Here is an 8,822-nt window from a genome sequence, read left to right as displayed (position 1 = left end):
TCTCTCTCTCCCTCCCTCCCACCCTTCTCTCTCTCTCCCTCCCTCCCACCCTTCTCTCTCTCCCTCCCACCCTTCTCTCTCTCTCTCCCTCCCACCCTTCTCTCTCTCATCCTCCCACCCTTCTCTCTCTCTCTCTCCTCCCACCCTTCTCTCTCTCTCATCCTCCCACCCTTCTCTCTCTCTCTCATCCTCCCACCCTTCTCTCTCTCTCTCATCCTCCCACCCTTCTCTCTCTCTCATCCCTCCCACCCTTCTCTCTCTCTCTCTCTCTCATCCTCCCACCCTTCTCTCTCTCTCTCTCTCTCTCATCCTCCCACCCTTCTCTCTCTCTCTCATCCTCCCACCCTTCTCTCTCTCTCCTCTCCTCCCACCCTTCTCTCTCTCTCCCTCTCTCCTCTCATCCTCCCACCCTTCTCTCTCTCTCTCCCTCCTCCCACCCTTCTCTCTCTCCCACCCTCCTCTCTCCTCTCCCTCTCTCTCTCTCTCTCATCCTCCCACCCTTCTCTCTCTCTCTCTCCCTCCCACCCTTCTCTCTCTCTCTCCCTCCCACCCTTCTCTCTCTCTCTCCTCCCTCCCCCTTCTCTCTCTCTCTCTCTCCCTCCCACCCTTCTCTCTCTCTCTCTCCCTCCCACCCTTCTCTCTCTCTCTCCTCCCACCCTTCTCTCTCTCTTCCTCCCACCCTTCTCTCTCTCTCCTCCCACCTCTCTCTCTCCTCCCACCCTCTCTCTCTCTCTCTCTCTCTCTCCTCCCACCCTTCTCTCTCTCTCCCTCCCACCCTTCTCTCTCTCTCTCTCTCCCCCCACCCTTCTCTCTCTCTCCTCCCACCCTTCTCTCTCTCTCTCTCCCACCTCTCTCCTCCTCCCACCCTTCTCTCTCTCTCTCTCCCACCTCTCTCTCTCTCCCACCCTCTCTCTCTCTCTCTCCCACCCTCTCTCTCTCCCTCTCTCTCTCTCCCTCCCACCCTTCTCTCTCTCTCCTCCCACCCTTCTCTCTCTCTCCCTCCCACCCTTCTCTCTCTCTCCCCCTCCCACCCTTCTCTCTCTCTCCCTCCCACCCTCTCTCTCTCTCCCCCACCCTTCTCTCTCTCTCTCTCCCTCCCACCCTTCTCTCTCTCTCTCCCACCACTTCTCTCTCTCTCTCCCTCCCACCCTTCTCTCTCTCTCCCCTCCCACCCTTCTCTCTCTCTCTCTCTCCCACCCTTCTCTCTCTCTCCCCTCCCACCCTTCTCTCTCTCTCCTCCCACCCTTCTCTCTCTCTCTCTCCCACCCTCTCTCTCTCACTCCTCCCACCCTCTCTCTCTCTCTCCCACCTCTCTCTCCCTCCCTCCCTTCTCTCTCTGTCCCTCCCAGGCACCTCTCTCTCCTCCCACCCTCCTCTCTCTCTCTCACTCTCTCTCTCTCTCACCCTTCTCTCTCTCTCCCTCCCACCCTTCTCCCACTCTCTCTCTCTACCCTTCTCTCTCTCTCCCTCCCTCTCTCTCCTCCTCCCTCTCTCTCTCTCCCTCCCACCTCTCTCTCTTCCTCCCACCCTTCTCTCCTCACCTCTCTCTCCTAGCACCTCTCTCTCTCTCCCTCCCACCCTTCTCTCTCTCTCTCCTCCCACCCTTCTCTCTCTCTCTCTCCCACCCCTCTCTCTCTCTCCCTCCCACCCTTCTCTCTCTCTCTCCTCCCACCCTTCTCTCTCTCTCTCCCTCCCACCCTTCTCTCTCTCTCTCCCCCCCTCTCTCTCTCTCTCCCTCCCACCCTTCTCTCTCTCTCCCTCCCACCCTTCTCTCTCTCTCTCTCCCACCCTTCCCACCCTCCCTCCCTTCTCTCTCTCCCTCCCACCCTTCTCTCTCTCTCTCCCTCCCACCCTTCTCTCTCTCTCTCCCCCACCCTTCTCTCTCTCTCTCCCTCCCACCCTCTCTCCTCACCCCCCTCCCACCCTTCTCTCTCTCTCTCTCCCTCCCACCCTTCTCCTCTCTCCCTCCCACCCTTCTCTCTCTCTCCCCTCCCACCCTTCTCTCTCTCTCTCCCTCCCACCCTTCTCTCTCTCTCTCCCTCCCACCCTTCTCTCTCTCTCTCTCCCTCCCACCCTTCTCTCTCTCTCTCTCCCACCCTCTCTCTCTCCCCTTCTCTCTCTCTCTCCCACCCTTCTCTCTCTCTCTCCCTCCCACCCTTCTCTCTCTCTCTCCTCCCACCCTTCTCTCTCTCTCCCTCCCACCCTTCTCTCTCCTCCCCCTCCCTCTCTCTCTCTCTCCCCTCCCACCCTTCTCTCTCTCTCTCCTCCCCCTCTCTCTCTCTCCCTCCCACCCTTCTCTCTCTCTCTCCCTCCCACCCTTCTCTCTCTCTCTCCCTCCCACCCTTCTCTCTCTCTCTCCCTCCCACCCTTCTCTCTCTCTCCCTCCCTCTCTCTCCCACCCTTCTCTCTCTCTGTCCCTCTCTCTCTTCCTCCCACCCTTCTCTCTCTCTCTCCCCTCCCTTCTCTCTCTCTCCCTCCCACCCTTCTCTCTCTCTCCCTCCCACCCTTCTCTCTCTCTCCCTCCCACCCTTCTCTCTCTCTCTCCCTCCCACCCTTCTCTCTCTCTCTCCCTCCCACCCTTCTCTCTCTCTCCCCTCCCACCCTTCTCTCTCTCTCCCTCCCACCCTCTCTCTCTCTCCCTCCCACCCTTCTCTCTCTCTCCTCCCACCCTTCTCTCTCTCTCTCCCTCCCACCCTTCTCTCTCTCTCCCTCCCACCCTTCTCTCTCTCTCCTCCCACCCTTCTCTCTCTCTCCCTCCCACCCTTCTCTCTCTCTCTCCCTCCCACCCTTCTCTCTCTCTCTCTCCCTCCCACCCTTCTCTCTCTCTCTCCCTCCCACCCTTCTCTCTCTCTCTCCCTCCCACCCTTCTCTCTCTCCCTCCCTTCCTCTCTCTCTCTCCCTCCCTTCTCTCTCTCTCCCTCCCTCCCTCTCTCTCTCTCTCCCTCCCTCCCTCCCTCTCTCTCTCCCCTCCCACCCTTCTCTCTCTCTCCCACCCTTCTCTCTCCTCCCACCCTCTCTCTCTCATCCTCCCACCCTTCTCTCTCTCATCCTCCCACCCTTCTCTCTCTCATCCTCCCACCCTTCTCTCTCTCATCCTCCCACCCTTCTCTCTCTCATCCTTCCACCCTTCTTCTCTCTCTCCCTCCCACCCTTCTCTCTCTTCCTCCCACCCTTCCCTCTCATTTTCTCCCCCTCTCTCCTTTCTACTCATCAACTCCCTCCCTCACTCGTTCTTCCTCTCGCCCTTTTTCACCTCCCCATTTTTTCTCTCTAACAACTTCTCCCCGTGTCTCTCTCCCCTCCTATGTACACAGCTTCACCCTCTCTCCCCTGTCCCATGCTAATTTCCCTGATATTTTCTCCTACACTCTACCCTCCCCCTCCCCTCATCTCTCTCCCCCCCCCTCCCCTCATCTCTCTCCCCCCACCCCCTCCCCTCATCTCTCCCACCCACCCCCTTCCCCCCCTCTCTCCCTGGGTGATGATAAAGTCATGGATGTGCTCTGGCGGCGAGCCCTCTAATTTGGTTTCTACTCTGTGGGGTTCTGGAAACGCTCTGTGTTTCTGTCACGCCCTTGACTTGAATCTCACGAACAAAATCAATATGCAAAGGCACAATGGCCACGATGTCATTGTGTGTCTGTGTGAGAGAGAGGGAGTGCGAGGAGAACATTTGCACTGATTTGTTACTGAACGTTCTAGGCTGTTTTAATAAGAGAGGAGTTATGCTTTAAATCTGAGAGCAGGAAAGTGTCGGACAGTCACACACCTCTCTCTCTCCCGGTGATTATCAGCAGCACAGTAGAGTCACACGGCTATCAGTCCTACGAAGGTCATAGCAACCTAAACAATGTCTCCATGGAGACAACACACACACACACAGGACTTACAGTACAGTGTCGGGGAAGCTACTCTGAAAATATAGTTTACCTGTTACATCACACTGGAAGAAGCTAAGCTACACTAACGGAAAATATTTTCTTAACTAAAGTCACTTTTCAAAAGTAGTTAATGATGAATTATCATATCTAAATCTGAAATGTCAGACAACAAATTTCAAGAAAGGGAAAGGGAAATACCTAGTCAGTTTTACAAATATGCATTCAACTGAAATGTGTCTTCCGCACATATCACTATGGACTCAGATGTTAACAGAATGTGTAATTTGGCCTATTAAACAAAAACTATTTCCAGCAGTTAGCTACGCAGCTACACGGCAGAACAAGTAGTTCCAGTAGTTAGCTACACGGCAGAACAAGTAGTTCCAGTAGTTAGCTACACGGCAGAACAAGTAGTTCCAGTAGTTATCTACACGGCAGAACAAGTAGTTCCAGTAGTTAGCTACATGGCAGAACAAGTAGTTCCAGTAGTTAGCTACACGGCAGAACAAGTAGTCCCAGTAGTTAGCTACATGGCAGAACAAGTAGTTCCAGTAGTTAGCTACACGGCAGAACAAGTAGTTCCAGTAGTTATCTACACAGCTACATGCAGAACAAGTAGTTCCAGTAGTTAGCTACATGGCAGAACAAGTAGTTCCGGTAGTTAGCTACATGGCAGAACAAGTAGATCCGGTAGTTAGCTACATGGCAGAACAAGTAGTTCCAGTAGTTAGCTACATGGCAGAACAAGTAGTTCCGGTAGTTAGCTACATGGCAGAACAAGTAGTTCCGGTAGTTAGCTACATGGCAGAACAAGTAGTCCCAGTAGTTAGCTACATGGCAGAACAAGTAGTTCCAGTAGTTAGCTACACGGCAGAACAAGTAGTTCCAGTAGTTAGCTACACGGCAGAACAAGTAGTTCCAGTAGTTATCTACACAGCTACATGCAGAACAAGTAGTTCCAGTAGTTAGCTACATGGCAGAACAAGTAGTTCCGGTAGTTAGCTACATGGCAGAACAAGTAGATCCGGTAGTTAGCTACATGGCAGAACAAGTAGTTCCGGTAGTTAGCTACATGGCAGAACAAGTAGTTCCGGTAGTTAGCTACATGGCAGAACAAGTAGTTCCAGTAGTTAGCTACACGGCAGAACAAGTAGTTCCAGTAGTTAGCTACACGGCAGAACAAGTAGTTCCAGTAGTTAGCTACACGGCAGAACAAGTAGTTCCAGTAGTTAGCTACACGGCAGAACAAGTAGTTCCAGTAGTTAGCTACACGGCAGAACAAGTAGTCCCAGTAGTTAGCTACACGGCAGAACAAGTAGTCCCAGTAGTTAGCTACATGGCAGAACAAGTAGTTCCAGTAGTTAGCTACACCAGAACAAGTAGTTCCATAGTTAGCTACACGGCAGAACAAGTAGTTCCAGTAGTTGTCTACACAGACATGCAGAACAAGTAGTTCAGTAGTTAGCTACATGGCAGAACAAGTAGTTCCGACAGTTAGCTACATGGCAGAACAAGTAGATCCGGTAGTTAGCTACATGGCAGAACAAGTAGTTCCAGTAGTTAGCTACATGGCAGAACAAGTAGTTCCAGTAGTTACTACACAGAACAAGTATTCCAGTAGTTAGCTACACGGACAGAACAAGTAGTTCCAGTAGTTAGCTACATGGCAGAACAAGTAGTTCCAGTAGTTTTAATACCACAGACAGGTAGTTCCAGGAGCTACAGAGAGAGACAAGTGTGTAGTTAATACACGGCAGACAAGGTATGTAGTTAGCTACATGGCAGAACAAGTAGTTCAGAGCTACATGGCAGAACAAGTAGTTCCGGTAGTATGGCAGAACAAGTAGAGCTACATGGCAGAACAAGTAGTAGTGTGTATTTAATTCTGCTGATTCCACTCCAGACAGGTATGGAAACAAGGTGCCACTAACCTCCCCAACACTGCTTATATCACAGACACATGTAATACCACAGACAGGTATGGAAACAGAGAGACAGACTAGTGTGTATTTAATACCACAGACAGGTATGGAAACAGAGAGACAGACTAGTGTGTATTTAATACCACAGACAGGTATGGAAACAGAGAGACAGACTAGTGTGTATTTAATACCACAGACAGGTATGGAAGCACACAGACAGACTAGTGTGTATTTAATACCACAGACAGGTATGGAAACAGAGACAGACTAGTGTGTATTTAATACCACAGACAGGTATGGAAGCACAGAGACAGACAGACTAGTGTGTATTTAATACCACAGACAGGTATGGAAGCACAGAGACAGACTAGTGTGTATTTAATACCACAGACAGGTATGGAAGCACAGAGACAGACTAGCGTGTATTTAATACCACAGACAGGTATGGAAGCACACAGACAGACTAGCGTGTATTTAATACCACAGACAGGTATGGAAGCACAGAGACAGAGTAGCGTGTATTTAATACCACAGACAGGTATGGAAACACACAGACTAGTGTGTATTTAATACCACAGACAGGTATGGAAACACACAGACTAGTGTGTATTTAATACCACAGACAGGTATGGAAACAGAGACAGACTAGTGTGTATTTAATACCACAGACAGGTATGGAAACAGACAGACTAGTGTGTATTTAATACCACAGACAGGTATGGAAACACACAGACTAGTGTGTATTTAATACCACAGACAGGTATGGAAACAGAGACAGACTAGTGTGTATTTAATACCACAGACAGGTATGGAAACAGAGACAGACTAGTGTGTATTTAATACCACAGACAGGTATGGAAACAGAGAGACAGACTAGTGTGTATTTAATACCACAGACAGGTATGGAAGCACAGAGACAGACTAGTGTGTATTTAATACCACAGACAGGTATGGAAGCACAGAGACAGACTAGTGTGTATTTAATACCACAGACAGGTATGGAAGCACAGAGACAGAGTAGCGTGTATTTAATACCACAGACAGGTATGGAAGCACACAGACAGACTAGCGTGTATTTAATACCATAGACAGGTATGGAAGCACACAGACAGACTAGCACTTCCCCTCTCCCTTGATCTACTTCAGACACACACTCACAGAATTTACACTACACTGTACATACACACATTCTCACATTCAATAACTGTCAGGTAAGTCGCGCAACCACACCCTCTCGCTCTCTCTCCAGCAGCCTCACCTCAACCACACTCTCTCGCTCTCTCTCCAGCAGCCTCACTCTCTCGCTCTCTCTCCAGCAGCCTCACCTCAACCACACTCTCTCGCTCTCTCTCCAGCAGCCTCACCTCAACCACCCTCTCTCTCCAGCAGCCTCACCTCAACCACCCTCTCGCTCTCTCTCCAGCAGCCTCACCTCAACCACTCTCTCAGCTCTCAACCACTCTCCTCTCTCCAGCAGCCTCACCTCAACCACTCTCTCGCTCTCTCTCCAGCAGCCTCACCTCAACCACTCTCTCTCTCTCTCTCTCCAGCAGCCTCACCTCAACCACTCTCTCGCTCTCTCTCCAGCAGCCTCACCTCAACCACACTCTCTCGCTCTCTCTCCAGCAGCCTCACCTCAACCCCTCTCTCTCACCTCAACCACACTCTCTCTCCAGCAGCCTCACCTCAACCACACTCTCTCGCTCTCTCTCCAGCAGCCTCACCTCAACCACACTCTCTCGCTCCCTCTCCAGCAGCCTCACCTCAACCACACCCTCTGCTGGTTACCACCGGAACTGCAGTGTGAATATCCATTAAACTGAACCACAGAAGGCTCTCTTTGGACGAGCAATGTCAGCACGGCATAGACTAAGATACAGTAGAATAGAATAGAGTGCAAAATATGTAAACATTATTAAAGTGACTCGTGTTACATTATTCAAAACGGCCAGTGATTTCAAGTCTCTAAAGGCCGCATCACATCCAGCTGTGATTGGGAGTCCAGTAGGGCGTCGCACAATTGTCCCAGCGTCGTCCGGGTTTGGCCGGGGTAGGAGAGGGTTTGGCCGGGGTAGGAGAGGGTTTGGCCGGGGTAGGAGAGGGTTTGGCCGGGGTAGGAGAGGGTTTGGCCGGGGTAGGAGAGGGTTTGGCCCGAGGTAGGAGAGGGTTTGGCCGAGGTAGGAAAGGGTTTGGCCGAGGTAGGAAAGGGTTTGGCCGAGGTAGGAGAGGGTTTGGCCGAGGTAGGAAAGGGTTTGGCCGGGGTAGGAGAGGGTTTGGCCGAGGTAGGCTGTCATTGTAAATAAGAATTTGTTCTTAACTGACTTACCTAGTAGTTTTCTTTATTTAACTCTGTATATAGCAGCCTCTCTGTGTTAGTGACGGCTATTTAACAGTCTGATGGCCTTCAGATAGAAGATGTTTTTCAGTCTCTTGGTCCCAGCTTTGATGCACCTGTACTGACCTCACCTTCTGGATAATAGCGGGGTGATTATCTTTTTGGCCTTTCTGTGACATCGGGTGTAGTAGGTGTCCTGGAAGGCAGGTAGTTTGCCCCCGGTAATGAGTTGGGCAGACTGCACCACCCTGTGGAGAGCCCTGCGATTGTGGGCGGTGCGGTTGCCGTACCAGGCGGTGATACAGCCCGACAGGATGCTCTCAATTGTGCATTGGATAATGTTTGTGAGGGTCTTAGTGCCCGAGATAAATTCCATCAGCCTCCTGAGTTTGAAGAGGTGCTGTTGCGCCTTCTTTACCACACTGTCTGTGTGGGTGGACCATTTCAGTTTGTCAGTGATGTGTCCGCCGAGGAACTTAAAACGTTCTACCGTCTCCACTGTGGTCCCGTCGATGTGGATAGGGGGCGTGGCTCCCTCTGCTGATTCCTGAGGTCCACGATCATCTCCTTTGTTTTGTTGATGTTGAGTGAGAGATGCTTTTCCTGGCCGCACACACCCCTCACCTCCTCCCTGCAGACCGTCTCATCATCGTTGGTAATTAGGCCCTCACCTCCTCGCTGCAG

The sequence above is a fragment of the Oncorhynchus tshawytscha genome, unplaced genomic scaffold, assembly GCF_018296145.1.
Source record: "Oncorhynchus tshawytscha isolate Ot180627B unplaced genomic scaffold, Otsh_v2.0 Un_contig_447_pilon_pilon, whole genome shotgun sequence".
Taxonomy (NCBI): Eukaryota; Metazoa; Chordata; class Actinopteri; order Salmoniformes; family Salmonidae; genus Oncorhynchus; species Oncorhynchus tshawytscha.
The sequence above is the reverse complement of the archived record's forward strand: the minus strand, read 5'-3'. Positions refer to the sequence as shown.